A 16,557-nucleotide genomic window follows, 5' to 3' on the forward strand; every position below is an offset into this window, starting at 1 on the left:
GCAGGAGATGCAAGAGAGGCGGATTCAGTCTCTCAGTTGGGAAGATCCCCTGAAGAAGGGCATGGCAACCCACTCCAATATTCTTGCCTGGAGAATCCCATGGACACAGGAGCCTGGGAGTCTACAGCCCATAGGGTCACAGTCAGACACGACTGAAGTGACTTAGCATGCACACACGCACAAACAGAAACACACATAAAACAAGTGTCATTAAATACAAGTGTATTAAACAAGTGTCAATAAAACATATTGACAGATGGGGGAAAAAAAAAAACATAACTAGAGGCTTACAGGAACTTAAGTCTGTGTTTCCCCAAGGCACAATTTTTTGAGTATTTGCTAATTCAGTGCTCTGCAACTTAATAGAACATAATCACTGCAAATAATGAAAATCAACTCTATATACACTTTTCCCCTGAACTACTTGAAATTAAGTTGAAGATGCCCCATTACCCCCAAAACACTTCAATTTATAGTTCCTAAAAACAAGGATTTATATAACCACAGTACAATTAACAAAATTAGGAAATTTAACATTGATACAACTATTTAGTCAATAGATCTTAAATCAACAGATCTTTTTCAATTTTTGCCAATTTCCCAATATTGTTCTTTTATAGCAAGTTTTTTTCTAACCCAGGATTCAATCCAGAATCATTGACTGTGCAGTTTTATATCTCTTTAGTCTCCTTCAATCTAGAGCAGTTTTTTTGCCTTTCTTTTTCATGATTTTGCCATTTTTTAAGAGAACAGGCCATTTATTTTGTAGAGTGCCCTCAGTTGGGTTTGTTTGTTGTTTCCTCATAAGCAGATTCAGGTTATGCATTTTGTCTGAAATACTGCATAAGTGATGTTATACACTCTGTGTCATATTAGGAGACATGTTATGTTAGTTTGTAATAATATAATAACAATTACTCTGCATATGAAGCACAAGCTGGAAACAAGATTGCCAGAAGAAATATAAATAACCTCAGATATGCACATGACACCACCCTTATGGCAGAAAGAGAAGAACTAAAAAGCCTCTTGATGAAAGTGAAAGAGGAGAGTGAAAAAGTTGGCTTAAAGCTCAACATTCAGAAAACTAAGATCATGGCATTGGGTCCCATCACTTCATGGGAAATAGATGGGGAAACAGTGGAAACGGTGGCAGACTTTATGTTTTTGGGCTCCAGGATCACTACAGATGGTGACTGCAGCCATGAAACTAAAAGATGCTTACTCCTTAGAAGGAAAGTTATGACCAACCTAGACAGCATATTAAAAAGCAGAGATATTTCTTTGCCATCAAAGGTCCGTCTAGTCAAAGCCATGGTTTTTCCAGTAGTCATGTGTGGATATGAGAGTTGGACTATAAAAAAAAGCTGAGCACTGAAGAATTGATGCTTTTGAACTGTGGTGTTGGAGAAGACTCTTGAGAGTCCTTTGGACTGCAAGGAGATCCAACCAATCCATCCTAAAGGAGATCAGTCCTGGGTGTTCATTGGAAGGGCTTATGTTGAAGCTGAAACTCCAGTACTTTGGCCACCTGATTCGAAGAGCTGACTCATTTGAAAAGACCCTGATGCTGGGAAGGATTGAGGGCAGGAGGAGAAGGGGATGACAGCGGATGAGATGGTTGGATGGCATCACCGACTCAATGGACATATGTTTGAGCAAACTCCGGAAGTTGGTGACGGACAGGGAGAACTGGCATGTTGCAGTCCATGGGGTCGCAAAGAGTCGGACACGACTGAGCGACTGAACTGAACTGAATAACAATTACAGTTTACCTTAAATTTGATCACTTGCTTAAATTAATATATGGCAAGTTTCTCACTGTAAAGTTAACTTTTTCCTCTTTGTAATTAATAAGCAGTGTGGTGGAACATATTTTGAGGCTGTATAAATATCTTGTTTTTCATCAAGCTTTGCCCTATTAATTTTAGCATCCATTAATGACTCTTGGCTGAGCCAGTTATTACTCTGATCACCACAGAACTTGTTGTTTGTTGTTGTTCAGTCACCAAGTTGTGCTGGACTCATCAAGACCCCAAGCCTGGCAGCACCCTGTCCTTCACCATCTCCGGGAGTTTGCCCAAGTTCATGTTCATATCCATTGCATAGGTGATGCCATTCAGCTATCTCATCCTCTTTTGCCTTCTTCTCCTTCTGCCTTCAATCTTTCCCAGCATCAGGGTCTTTTCCAATGAGTCGGCTCTTCGCATCAGGTGGCCAAAGTATTGGAGCTTCAGCATCAGTCCTTCCAATGAATATTCAGGACTCATTTCCTTTAGGATTGACTGGTTTGAGTCTTCTCCAGCACCATAGTTCAGAAGCACCAATTCTTAAGCACTCTGCCTTCTTTGGGCTTCCCTGGTGGCTCAGATGATAAAACATCTGCCTGCAATGTGGGAGACCTGGGTTCGATTCCTGGGTCGGGAAGATCCCCTGGAGAAGGAAATGGCAATCCACTCCAGCACTCTTGCCTGGAAAATCCCATGGACGGAGGAGCCTGATAGGCTACAGTCCATGGGGTTGCAAAGAGTCGGACACGACTGAGCGACTTCACTTTCTGCCTTCTTTACGGTCCAGCTCTCACAACCATACGTGACTACTGAAAAGACCATAGCCTTGATTATATGGACCTTTGTTGACAAAGTGATGTCTTTGCTTTTTAACACACTGTCTAGGCTTGTCATAGCTTTCCTGCCAAGAAGCAGTCATCTAATTTCATGGCTGCAGTCACCATCCACAGGGATTTTAGAGCCCAAGGAGAGGAAATCTGTCATTACTTCCACTTTTCCCCCCTCTGTTTGTCATGAAGTGATGGGGCCAGATGCCATGATCTTAGTTTTTTTTTAATACTTAATTTTAAGCTGGATTTTTCACTGTCTTCCTCCACCGTCATCAAGAGGTTCTTTAGTTCCTCTTAGCTTTCTGCCATTAGAGTGGTATCATCCATAGTGATTTTTAAAAACTCACTTCTTCTACATTAGTGTTTGACATTCTGTTGAAAAAAGTAGTTTTTCTGTTTCACTTAAGTATGTATCAGCATGGATTTGTGCATTCCTTTTTAGTCAATGGGCTGTGATCTGTGTCATAACTTTCTTTGATTCTCAAATTGTCCCAGATTTGGACAGTAAGAGCTCCTTTTTAAGGTGATTCCTGTATCCTTTTGAGGTATGTCCATCATTTTCTGAGTAATGTACATTCCTAAAGACCAGTGAAGTTCTTGTGTGGAAATGAACTTAGAAAAGGCAAACAAGGCAACAGAGAAACTAGTTGACTGGCTCTTTCAGGTGAGAGTTGATGGTGGCTTGAAACAGGGTAGTGGCCGTGGGCAGATTTGAAATGTATGTTGATGGTAAAAATATGTGGGTGTTAGTGGCAAATGGAGCCAAGCATCTTAGGGTGTGAAAAGTGTTAAGAGTGACTCTCACATTTATAGCTTGAGATCCTGGGTGGATAGTGATTACATTCACAATAATGGGGAAGATTGGAGATGGCAAAGATCAACAGTTCAAGAAAGATTTAATAGAACTTGAAAGTGAAATAAAAACTAGGTTTTATATTACTTTTCTACCTGCACTTCATAACACAGTGTAGGACTGGATGTTAGCATGGAAGGAAAGCAAGTATGGTAAAGAGAGAAGAGCCCATATCAAACATCAGCATTTCATGGTAGCATAGGGAAAAAAAGGCCAATATAGTGGAACTAGGGAAGAAGTAGAGAGGCTGGAGAGATAGGGGGAAAAAAACAAAAAGTGTGAAGTCAGGATGCCAAGGCAAAAAAAAAAAAAAAAAAGAGGTGAAGTCGAGAACCAAGGGTTGAACTACGTGAAATGCTGAGAGGTCAGATTTCAGTTTGGCTCTTCTAGAATGAGGCTTGATGAAATCAAGGCTCTTTTGTTGTTGTTCACTGCTATATCCTTAAATATGGGCCAATGCCTGACCCATAGTAGGTGTTTCATAAATATTTTCAACTGAATGAATGGATTTGTAGATCGTGTGTTTTTGTAGTCTTATTGCATTGGTGAGATATGATCTCCAAGGGAGTGTCGAATAATAACAATGATATGCTTCCTAGTCTTGTTCTCGATGTAATATTTCCTCATGTGGTTTGTTTGATGTTTGCCTCTACAAAACAAAAATTTGTGGTTTCCTGCATACTTAAAAATGTTCCATGCCCTCCTCCTACCCACCATATGCCCCTCCTCTCCCTCAGTGTCCCCAGAATAAAACATAGACGTGAACTAGAAGTCGCATCGTGATGTGACCCCTGGTTGGCATCACTCCTAGCTACCACATTCCTTTTCCCACACCTGACTTCTTGGATGCCAGGCTCCTCTCGCCAGGCAAAGAGGTGGGGGAAGAACTTTCCCAAAGAAGTCTTCTATGACCCTCTCCCCAGCAAACATCCCCACATCCTCTTGGTTGATCCTCCTGCTAGATTCTCCTGGTATCTTCCTTACTTCCCAGTCTCCCCGTGGACTCTAAGTTTCTTTCAGAAACTTTACCGTTTAAGCTGCAGTTTCTGACACAGTGTGATGAGATTTTTGTGGTAGGAAGGAAGGAAGTCAGGATCTCAGGCAAAACTGAGCTTTCACCCACCACCTCTCAGTTTGTTCCAGGTATCCTTCCCAGAGAATCTTCTCTGCCTTCTAAGTTTCACCAAATCCTTCCTTATAGCTTCCTTATCATGTCAAGTAATCCCAGCTGATGTATTTTACATTTGCCTGCCAAGCAGGAGGTGAGGGTTTTGATCCCTGGAGGGGGAAGATCCCCTGGAGAAGGGAATGGCAACCCACTCCAGTACTTTTGCCTGGAAAATGCCATGGACAGAGAAGCCTGACAGGCTACAGTCCATGGGGTTGCAAAGAACTGGACACGGCTGAGCGACTAAACCACCACTGCCGCATTGTTAACTTTAAGGAGTGATCTCTCTTATTTTTTTAATGAAAGTTCTGGATGAGAAAAAAAGGTTTCAGGTTTGCAAGAGTTAAAAATTTTGTCAGCCTCACCTACAGCTTTATATACATTAGATCTGGGTTTAAATTCAGATATGCAATGTACATTAGTATGGCAAAACACTGAGAAGGGACTTCCCTGGTGGTCCCGTGGTTAAGAATCCACCTGTCAATGCAGGAGACATGGGTTCAGCCCCTTGTCAGGGAAGAGTCCACATGCTGCGGTGCAACTAAGCCCATGCACCACAACTACTGAAGCCCATGTGCCCTGGAGCCTGGGCTCCCCAACAGGAAAATTCACCACGAGAAACCCACCCATCACAACTAGAGAGTGGCTGCAGCAGCAGCCAAGACCAAGCACAGCCGTAAAAAGAAATAAATATTGAAAAAAACAAAACACGGAGAAGACTTGAAATAAAGCAGCTGTTTTCAAATATTTGTATCTCAGGAAACATTTATACTATTAAAACTTTTTGAGGACCCCTAAAACTTTTTCTCTGTATGGATTATATCTGTCAATATTTACCATGTTAGAAATTAAAATGGAGAAAATTATTTATTTATGGGTCCATTTAAAAACACCATAAAAGCCTCATTACATGTTATGTTAGCCAGGGTCCATTCAGAGGACAGCTATTACTCAGCTAGTTGAAGAGGGAAAATGTAAAGAATTTTTAGCTTCTGGAAGGTGGTTTACTACTGAAAGAAGTAGAACTCTAAGCAGTGATCCCCAACCTTTTTTGCACCAGGGACCAGGTTCATGGAAGACAATTTTTCCATGGACTGGGGGTGGGAGGGATGGTTTCAAGATGATTCAGGGCATTATATTTATTAATAGTGCCCTTTATTGTTATTACATCAGCTCCATCTCAGATCATCAGGCATTAGGTTCCTAGAGGTTGGGGACCTGTGCTCTAAGGCATCCTTAGAGTAACAGGTGCAAAAAAAAGCATCTACTTCCTCCAGCTAGAGCAAGAGTGGCCATTGAAAGACCCAGAGATTACCAGAGGAAACTCCCCATGGCTGAGACTCAGAACTCCTCAAAGAGGGCATGGAGCACACATCCTGGCAGTGATGAAGAAGCTTGCCAGAGGAAAAGGGCCACTGTTGATCTGTGCATTCATGCATGCTCAGTCATGTCTGACTCTTTGTGGCCCCATGGACTCTAGCCCACCAGGCTCCTATATCCATGGGATTCTCCAGGCTAGAGTACTGAAGTGAGTTGCCTCCTGAAGTGATCCTCCAGGGGATCTTCCCGACCCAGGGATCAAACCTGCGTCTCCTACATTGGCAGGTGGATTCTCTACCACCTGGGAAGCCCGCCAGAATCCGCAAGCCTGTTACTGTGGCTCTGCAGTGTGTCTTCTGCGCCCTCTATTGGCGAAGTTTGGCATTTCATAGCTGGCAAAGGAGAGATGTTTCCAGGGACCACCAGCTCTACTATCATGAAAAGGGGCAAAGAAAGGTGGATGTGTAAGAGGCAAGAAATTGATTATTATCACCAATTACCATAAATATTTTATATTTCATAAATATTTTAAATGAAAACTATAGTTTTCTTAGCCAGAGATGCTCACACTAAAGTGGAAGGTACAAGTATGAAACACTTTTAGACAGTATGAGACAGGCAACAAAAAGCTTCTCACAGAAGTCGGGCTTCTAACCAGCCTGAGGAAAGTCTTCCTGGACCGGGGGTGAGTCATAAGAAATTCCTAGAGTCCGCTCCATCAATGAAAAGGAGAAGGAAAAAAGTTTTGAGGAAGCATGTGGGTACTCCCCCACCTCAGTCATACATGCAGCCCCTCGAAAGAGAACTGCTTTACGGACACAAAGGTCATCACAGGGTAGAACCACTTGTCCCCAGGCCACTGGCCGCTCCTGACTGGACAAGCAACAGGAAGCTGGCCCAAAGGCAGCCATCCTACCCAGTGAAAGTGAAGTCACTCAGTCATGTCCGACTCTTAGCAACCCCATGGACTGCAGCCTACCAGGCTCCTCCGTCCATGGGATTTTCCAGGCAAAAGTACTGGAGTGGGGTGCCATTGCCTTCTCCAACTACCCAGGCCAGATGCAAAAATACCAGCTGGTGCAAACCCATTTACTCATGCAGAATTGCTGTTGGGAGCCTGAAAAGAGAAGAGAAGTTAACTATGGGAGCTGAAACTACAATCATAATGGAAAGAGAGGCGAGACGGGCCATAATGCATATGTATAAGCCAGAAGGTTATAAAGGAAAAGAAGCCATGAGTTAGCATAAGCAGTGCGTTAAAGAAAGAAAACGAGGCTGAGAAAGTCCGACAGCAAAGAGAGAAGAACAGATGTGCTGAAAGGAACTGATCGTATTCCTGCTTCAACATTAGAATTAAGATCCAAAAGCTCCTGACGCTGAGATTTCTAGCACTGCCATCCCTACGAGGCCAAATGGTGCTCTTGTTCCCAGTTTTATACTTCCCAGCAAGAGCCTTTTTTTCCTTGAATCCTTGCTGGAGTCAATCTTTGTTTCTTTTAGCCAAGAGATCTTAACTAAAGTGGGCATACAGGATGCATGACACAGTCAGCAGATTCTAAATACCATGTCTGAAAAAAGGTGGCCTTCAATTGTCCTTGAATTCCTAGAGGAGGTGGGCCAGCCTCATATATGTAATCCACTCACATGCTATATGCATTTCAAAGACGGAATGATAGCTCACCAAACACATCATTTGGAGAACTTTTCAAAACTTCTTGCCTATAACTTTATCCCATTATCAACAAATACGATATTATCCTAAAATAAGCCAGCAATTTTAAGTAAGAAACATGGAGACAACTGATACCTGATTTTGGGTTTTTAAGTTGTAATATAACTAAATGGCTGTCTAATATTCACTCAAATTAGTATGTGTTAACTACCTACTATAAGCTCAGACTGTTCTTGGCGCTGGCCCTACACTAATGAATAAAATAGACATGGAACTTACAATTCGGATGGGGGACAGTCAGTAAACACAAACATATTTCAGGTGTTAGGTCTTTGGGTAGCGGGAGTCCTGTTTTATAAATGATGGTCAGAGAAAACCTGCCCATACAGTCCCATTTGTGCAGCAAATGGAAGTATAGGTGCACGCCGGGCTTCCCCATTGCTCAGCGGTAAAGAAGCTGCCTACAGTGTAGCAGTCACAGGAGACACAGGTTCGATCCCTGGGTCGGAAGGTCCCCTGGAGAAGGGAATGACAACCCACTCCAGTATTCTTGCCTGGAGAATCCCATGAACAGAGGAGCCTGGCGGGCTACAGTCCATGGGGTTGGAACCAGTCAGACATAACTGAAGTGACTTAGTGTGCACACCCCGGAGCAAGCCTTGCCCACAGAGCATGTGGGGAGAGTGCTCCAGGCTGAGGACGGTCAGCTCCAAAGCTCTGAGACAGGAATGTGCTTCTTGTTTATGAGGAACAGCAGGGAGGCCAGTGTGGCTTGAGGTGAATGAGGGATGGCAGGAATGGCAAGAGATGAAGCAAAGAGGTATGGGGAGGGTGAGGGGAGGCAGGTCTCATAGACCAGAGTAGGGCTCCATGTAGGTAGATGTCTCCTAAATCCTGAGCTAATCAGGCATAATAAGTACTTAGGTGATGCCAGTGTGTCTAGACATCATCTGGGGACTTGACAGAAAAGACCCATTGGCTCTACCTCAGACCGACTGAGTCAGAACCTGTGTTTTAACAAGATCCTAAATTTATAAATTCATTAAAGTATGAGAAATACTAGTTGGATTACGTTAGTTAACAAAGACTCTTTGCAGCCCCAAGGACCATGGTGTGCCAGGCTCCTCTATCTATGGGATTCTTCAGGCAAGAATACTGGAGTGGATTGCTGTTCCCTCCTTCAGTGGATCTTCCCAATCCAGGGATCAAACCTGCATCTCCTCCTTGGCAGGTGGGTTCTTTACTTCTGAGCCACCTGGGGAGTCTTTCATGAAAACATAGGAAACCATGATTAGCGCTTGAATTTTCAGTGTAGGGTTGATTTTTCTACTTCTGCAAAAAAACATCACTGGGATTTGGATGGAGATTGCATTGCCTCTGTAGATGGCTTTGCGTACTATTGATATCGTAACAATATTAAGTCTTCCAGTCTATGAACACAAGGTGTCTCTCCATTTATTTGTGTCTTACTTCTTTCAGCAGTGCTTTGCAGTTTTCAGTACACAAATCTTTTGCCTCCTTGGTGAAGTTTATTCCTAAGTATTATATTCTTTTTGATGCTATTGTAAATGGAACTTCTTAATTTTCTTTTTGAATTGTTCATTGTCAGTGTATAAAATGCATCTAACTTGGGACTTTCCCTCATGGTCCAGTGGAAGACTTCACCTTCCAATGCAGGGAGTGCGGGTTCAATCTCTAGTCAGGGAGCCAAGATCCCACATACTTGGAAGCCAAAGCAATATTGTAACAGATTTGATAAAAACTTTAAAAATGGTCCAAGTCCAAAAAAAAAATCTTTAAGAAAATCCATCTAACTTTTGGGTTGATTTTTTTTTTTTAATCCCGTGTCTTTGTTTTCCACTCCAAAGATTCCATTTGAAAAATGTTAGAACTAATAAGCATCTGTCAACAAAATTGATATTATGTCTTCTTTTCCAATGTTCAGTTCAGTTCAGTCACTCAGTCGTGTCCGACTCTTTGCGACCCCATGAATCGCAGCACGCCAGGCCTCCCTGTCCATCACCAACTCCCGGAGTTCACTGAGACTCACGTCCATCGAGTCAGTGATGCCATCCAGCCATCTCATCCTCTGTCGTCCCCTTCTCTTCCCACCCTCAATCCCTCCCAGCATCAGAGTCTTTTCCAATGAGTCAACTCTTCGCATGAGGTGGCCAAAGTACTGGAGTTTCAGCTTTAGCATCATTCCTTCCAAAGAAATCCCAGGGCTGATCTCCTTCAGAATGGACTGGTTGGATCTCCTTGCGGTCCAAGGGACTCTCAAGAGTCTTCTCCAACACAGTTCAGAAGCATCAATTCTTCAGCGCTCAGCCTTCTTCACAGTAGATGCCTTTTAATTCTTTTTCTTGCCCAGTTGTTCTGACTAGAACGTCCTATACATTGGTGAATAGAAGTGGTGAAAGTGGGCAGCCTTGTATTATTCCTGATCTTGGAGGAAAAGCTTTCGGTCTTTGGCCATTGAGTATGTTAGCTTTGGGTCCTTTAAAAACACCCTTTAGGCCATGTTTGCCTCCATATGTATAGTCATTGCCTAAGAATATAGCAAACATTTGAGGAAGCAGAACCGAGAGAGAGAGAGACCAAGCCCTGGTGATGTGGTGTCTGGATCCAGCCATGCCTGAAGATAGTGATACCTCTGAAAATGTATATAAATCACTAAATTTGCTTAAAAAAAAAAAAAAAAACACACACCCTTTATCATGTGGAAGAAGTTCTCCTCTGTTTCTAGTATACCAAGTTTTTTGTTTGTTTGTTTGTTTACAACTGATACTCCAAATTCTTTCCCCATTTGCTAGCTTAAATGTAGATGTACACAAAAGTCTTGGGAGTATTTGAAAATGGCATGTTGAGGATGCCAGAGCCACAAAACAGGAGGACTCTTGGTTCCTGGATTTCGCTTGGAGGACTGCAAGCAGCAATGGGGTTTGTTACTGAGAAACTTCTGTGCGCGGTCATCTACTGTAGCAACTAGCATTGCTTCAACATATAAGCAAAACGTCATTTCCCAAATACAGTAAAAGCTCATACAAATTGATGTGGAAAAAGCCAAAACCTATTGGAACAATTTGGCAAAGTATATGAAGGATCAATGAGAGGAAAATTCAAAGGCTTTTTTGCTGTTTAGTTGCTAAGTTGTATTTGACTCTATTGTGACCCCATGGACTGTAGCCCACAGGCTCCTCTGTCCATGGGATTTCTCAGGCACGGGTACTGGAGGGGGCTGCCATTTCCTTCTCCAGGGGAGATTCCTGACCCAGGGATCCAACCTGCGGTCTCTTGCATTGTGGTACGATTCTTTACTGCGGAGCCACCAGGGGAAGCCCTCAAAAGGCATTTAGACAAACATAAAGATGTTCTCCCTGGAGGAGGAAATGGAAACCCACTCCAGGACTCTTGCCTGGAGAATTCCAAGGACAGAGGAGCCTGGCGGGCTACAGTCCATGGGATCGCAGAGTAGGACACAACTGTGCAACTAACTTTCAACTTTTCAAAGATGTTCTACATCATTCATAAGAGAAATGCGAATCAAAACTATTGGGGGAAATTTTTAAAAATAAAAAGTAAATAGATACTGAGATTCATCTATTTCTTAGCAAAAAAGTTTGAAGCACCATTGTTATCAATTTGAGTTCAGTTAGAGAAGCAAAGTCACTGTGATAACGAATAAGCAATTTTCTAGAGGAAGTAGACCTCACGGGATTGTGGGAGTTGAGGGAGAGGTCTGTGCAAAGCTGCTGCCTCTGCAGTCAGCTCATTCTGGAAGGAAGATAAGCTGGATGTGAAATGGGGAGGATGAGAACAAGCTGTAACCCACGAGGGTATCTTTCACCCTCTGCAGGCTTGATGCTGCTGGTGACCTGCAGGAAAAGCTGGGGTCCTTTGCCATCAAGCTGTAAGCAAAGAATCCGTGAGCGAAGAATGTGAAGGAGGAGATTTGGCAGGATCTGGAGGAGCTAAGGTAGCTATGAGCCTGAGGCGAGCCAGCAAACCAGCATGCCTTGTGAGCTGCCCTAGTACCAGTGAGCTACTCTGAGCTCCTTCTCTTCTGCCTTCAACTACTGTGCAAATTTCCCTACAGGAAATAAAAATTTGGGAAGTCATTCCAAGGTTAGCGAGTTGACACCATACAAAGCCAGTTCAACTAAAAATGGGAAAGGTATAGTGGAGGGACCCTCACTCACTGTTAGGAGAAGCACACATTTGTATAACTGTGTAAAACACTTCTAACCCTGCAATTCTAATTCTAGTGATTTTCCCTGAAAATATACCTCTAATATGGGGAATGGCAAACCAAAGTTCATTCTTTGCAACATTATTTGCAGTAGCAGCACCATGAACAGTAAGGTTCATCAGTAGAAGATTGGTTAAGAATCTTAACTTTACATCTGTACATTGGAAAGAATGTTCTTCTCATGGGAAGACAGCAAAGACACGTAAATGAAAAAAGTCAAAGTAAAGAACAGTATATACAGTGTGATACCATTTTCATTGAAAGAGGTATTCATGTTTGTATATGTATGGAATATCAATAGACGTATACTGAAAATATCAGTGGGAACACACTGATAACATGGTTTGCCTCCAAGAAGAGAAACTTTGTTACTGGGGGACAAAAATTGGATGAAGTATTTGACTATACAATTTTTTTTAAAATTATGTATCATGTGAAAGTAAAAGTCACTCAGTCGTGTCTGACTCTTTGTGACCCCATGGACTCTACAGTCCATGGAATTCTCCAGGCCAGAATATTGGAGTGGGTAGCCTTTCCCTTCTCCAGAGGATCTTCCCAACCCAGGGATCGAACCCAGGTCTCCCGCATTGCAGGTGGATTCTTTACCAGCTGAGCCACAAATATATTATTATTAAAAATAAGAGTTAATAGTATAAACATTTTCACTCAATGAGACTATTACATGCATTTCTTATGTTGTTCATTTCTGATATACGCCTCTTGAAAGAAAATCTTGTTATCTCTTTTCTCCACTTTATGTAAAGCACAATGTACATTTAAAACTGTCCATTAAAACTACAGTGAAAAGCCTTCTTTTAATTTTTAATTAGATGAGACATTTTTATGACCTGGTCAATAACCACTGAAGATGTATGTGGAGTCATGATAAATTGTTTAATTTGTCTAAAGGAATCTTAATATATAATTTATATATATATTCCATTAAATTACATACAGCATGGGAATACTTGGAATGAAGACCCCCTAAGGAAATATGAGGGTTTTTTCCAAACTTAAGAGAGTATTTATTTCGATCACATCCCTTTTCAAAGATCAAGTAGAAGTTTACTCGGGGGCTTCCCTGGTGGCTCAGATGGTAAAGAATCTGACTGCAATGCAGGAGAACTGGGGTTTGATCCCTGGGTTGGGAAGATCCCCTGAAGGAGGGCATGGCTACCCACTCCAGGATTCTTGCCTGGAAAAAGCCAAGGACAGAGAAGCCTGGAGGGTTACAGTTCATGGGGTTGCAAAGAGTTAGACATGACTGAGCAACTAACATGTTCAAATGTCTTTTGAAACTTACTGTGCAAACTGAGGATCTGCTCATAAGAGAATGAGTCACGATTCTACTTCGGATGATGGGAACCTTGTCACGTCTTCCATTATTTCACTCTCTTGATCATCTTCCTCAACATAACCAGGAATGAGGGGGAACAGAATTTTTAGAAAGGATTAAGTGCTAAGCTTAGTAAAGAAGCAAAGTTGTCTCTGGAATATTGTAATCAACTCTTATTCCATCCACTATTCAAGAAATAAAGAAATATGATGTATCAAATACAGTTGAAGCCCTTTGTGTTCCCTTCTTGGCCAACCTTCCTGATTTTGCTTTTTATTTTTACTACATATAGATACACAGACAACACAATATGTTACAGTTATGCATGCTTTCCATTTTTTCTTAAACAGTGTGTTTAAGTATGTATGTTTAAAGGCAAGGTATGCGTGTTTAAACTTCCTTAAACTTTTTCTGCATTGAATGTTCTTTGGATTTACAATTGTGAGACACATAATAAGTATAGATAGTTGACATGTACAGTTCAGAGAATAATGAATGAACACACGCATGCTCTCCACCAAGCTTTGCAAAAGCCTCACCGTTCTTGTGTATTCCTCTCCCAGGATCCCAACAGAAAGACTCACTGTCTTGTCTTTTGCAACAACCCTTCCCTTGCTTTTCTTCAGTTTTACCTCACTGTGTCTGTTAAGCACTGTCTTTAGTTTTGCAGTTCTTTAAGCTTTCTATAAACATTCCATTCTGTGTACTCTGTCACAACTGGCTTTAGTTTTTAGTCAGTGTTTTGGAGACATATCCTTGTTGATACATGTAATGGTAATGCCTTCTTTTTCCCTGCTGTTTGGTATGCTCCTGTATGAATAAATCATGATTTATTCAGTCATTCTCCTGTTGATGAGTATTAGGTTATTTCTAATTCTTTTCCTATCACAAGCAATGCCTTTGTCGGTGATTGTCTTTATGCACTTATAGTGGAGTTTTCTGTAGGCTGCATATTTCAGAATGGAATTACTGGCTGAAGGACACATGCCTCTTTGACTTTCTAGATCTCACTACCTTGCTACCCAAAGCAGGTGTAGTCGTCCAGAGTCCAGTAGCGGTATACTGGAGTTTCTTGGGCTCTAAATCTCACTGACACTTTATACAGTGTTTGTTTTTGCCAACTTGATGGTGGCTGTGAAGCAGGGTCTCATCACAGTTACAATGTGTATTTCCTGGGTTAGGGAGAGCTTCATTTAATAAGCTCCTCATAAAGAGAAAATCGTTCAGGTGTCCTTTTCTGGGAAACGTCTGTTTAAATGGTCCATCCATTTTTCTGTTGCATGGTGTTCTTTATTCCTTTGAAACAGTCCTGTATAAACTCCAGATACACACCTTGTATCAGTTACATGTTATGAACATCTTGCCCCATCTTCCCCCAGGAGGCCAGTCTTTTCACATTTTTTTTTAATTTATTTACTTTTTAATTGAAGGATAATTGCTTTACAGACTTTTCTTATTTTCTGTCAAACCTCAGCATGAATCAGTCATAGTTATACATATATCCTCTCCCTTTTGAGCCTCCCTCTCATGTCCCTCCCCATCCCACCCCTCTACGTTGATACAGAGACCCTATTTGAGTTTCCTGAGCCATATAGCAAATTCCCATATTTACATATGGTAATCTAAGTTTCCATGTTACTCTTTCCATACATCTCACCCTCTCCTCCCCTCTCCCCATGTTCATAAGTCTATTCTTTATGTCTGTTTTGCCATTGCTGCCCTGTAAATAAAATTTTCAGTACAGTTTTTCTAGATTCCATGTAAATGCATTAGAATGAAATTTATCTTTCTCTTTCTGACTTACTTCACTCTGTATAATAGGCTCTAGGTTCATCCACCTCATAAGAACTGACTCAAATGTGTTCCTTTTTATGGGTGAGTAATATTCCATTGTGTATATGTACCATAACTTCTTTATCCATTCATCTGTCGATGGACATCTAGGTTGCTTCCATGTTCTAGCTATTGTAAATAGTGCTGCAATGAACAATGGGATACATGTGTCTTTTTCAGTTTTGGTTTCCTCAGGGTATATGCCTAGGGGTGAGATTGCTGGGTCATATTGTGGCTTTATTCCTAGTTTTTTAAGGTTTTTATCTTATTTTATATATTTCTAATTTTTTTTATATTTATTTTATTCCTAGTTTTCCATGTTCTTTATGGTATCTTTTGATGTAGAGAAGCTTACATTTTCAGTTAGTTGAATTATCTATCTATTCCTTAAGTGTTAGCACTTTTTGTATCTTGTTTAGAACAAAGTCTTCTCTTTTCCTGGATTCTAAAAGTTTTATGTGTAGGTCTTTAATTCATCTGACATTGATTTGTTTAAACGGTGTCAGGTAGCGATTCCACTGTCTTTCTCTCCAAATGGATGACCAGTTGTCCTGTCACCATTTATTGAAGAGCTTATTCTGCACCCACTGATATGCAGTGCTTGCTGCCATAACCCGAGTAACCCAGTGAGGGTAGGTGTGTTTTTAAGTCTTTTTTGGGGGGGTCTCATCCTTAGTTTGCTCATTACCTGAACCAGTCCAGCTTTCTCCTGGGCAGCACTGACATCTGCTCAGATGCTTCTCTGATTCTCAAACCCTTTTCTGGTTTTGGCCTTAGGGATTTCCCTTTCTTCCTGTGAGTTCAGTTCTGCATTTAAAGGACATATACTTAGATTTGTTAGATTTTATCTAGTGTTTGTTTCTTTGCCTGTAGTGAGAGAGTTTTTTCAGACTGTCTAGTTAATGATAACCTAATGATGGAAAGAGAAGTTGTCTAGCTGATCCCCAGAACCAAATGTTTGTGATCATCTCAGTTTGAGGATACAAGGGAGAAAATGCACAAAGTGCTTGCAAACTGCATTCTTTCCAACAAAAGAAAACTGACATTTTAAATAACAATAATATTTGAGTATATTTTGGTTAAAGTTAATCGCTCAGTCATGTCCCTTTCCAACTCCCTGGACTGTAGCCCACCAGGCTCTTCTGTCCATAGGATTCTCCAGGCAAGAATACTGGAATAGTTTGCCATTTCCTCCTTCAGGGGATCTTCCCAACCCATGGCTCGAACCTGGGTCTCCTGTGTCTCCTGTACTGCAAGATTTTTTACCCACTGAGCCAGGGAGAAGCCCCATATTTTGGTTAAAATGTCACATTTAAAAAAATAGATATATGTATAAATCAGCAAAACCTGAACAAAACAATACTTAGATTTTCAAAGTAAAACAAAGCAATGGAGTCAAAAACAATCTGATGCTCATGCCAGTTACAGGCGGGATAAAGCCAATGAGGTATAAAAGCTTTCACCTCTTATGATACAGCCTTGTGAGGAAGACTGGGCAGAAATGTG

The sequence above is a fragment of the Bubalus kerabau genome, chromosome 21 (assembly GCF_029407905.1).
Source record: "Bubalus kerabau isolate K-KA32 ecotype Philippines breed swamp buffalo chromosome 21, PCC_UOA_SB_1v2, whole genome shotgun sequence".
Classification (NCBI taxonomy): domain Eukaryota; kingdom Metazoa; phylum Chordata; class Mammalia; order Artiodactyla; family Bovidae; genus Bubalus; species Bubalus kerabau.